The sequence below is a fragment of the Penaeus monodon genome, chromosome 32 (assembly GCF_015228065.2).
Source record: "Penaeus monodon isolate SGIC_2016 chromosome 32, NSTDA_Pmon_1, whole genome shotgun sequence".
Taxonomy (NCBI): Eukaryota; Metazoa; Arthropoda; class Malacostraca; order Decapoda; family Penaeidae; genus Penaeus; species Penaeus monodon.
In genome coordinates, this window is record NC_051417.1 from 35,596,478 (window position 1) to 35,596,754 (window position 277).

Here is a 277-nt window from a genome sequence, read left to right on the forward strand (position 1 = left end):
GGCTCCCACTCGATAGTCACAGTCCGAGCAGCAATTTTGGAACACATTGTGCTTGCAGAAAAATGTCACGGGGAATATATAAAAGGCCAGAGAAGTGGAGCACATTCTTTAACAATGGACCTTCCTTCTACCTGCCTCCATTGATGGCCTTAAGGCACTCTCTGCAGGTCGTTAGTTTTTCTAAAGATGGAAAAGGAGGATTTCTTTTCTTTTTTCTTGTTATTTCATTGATATTTTTATGTGTTTTGAATGATATATTTTTATTTTATCATTCTTA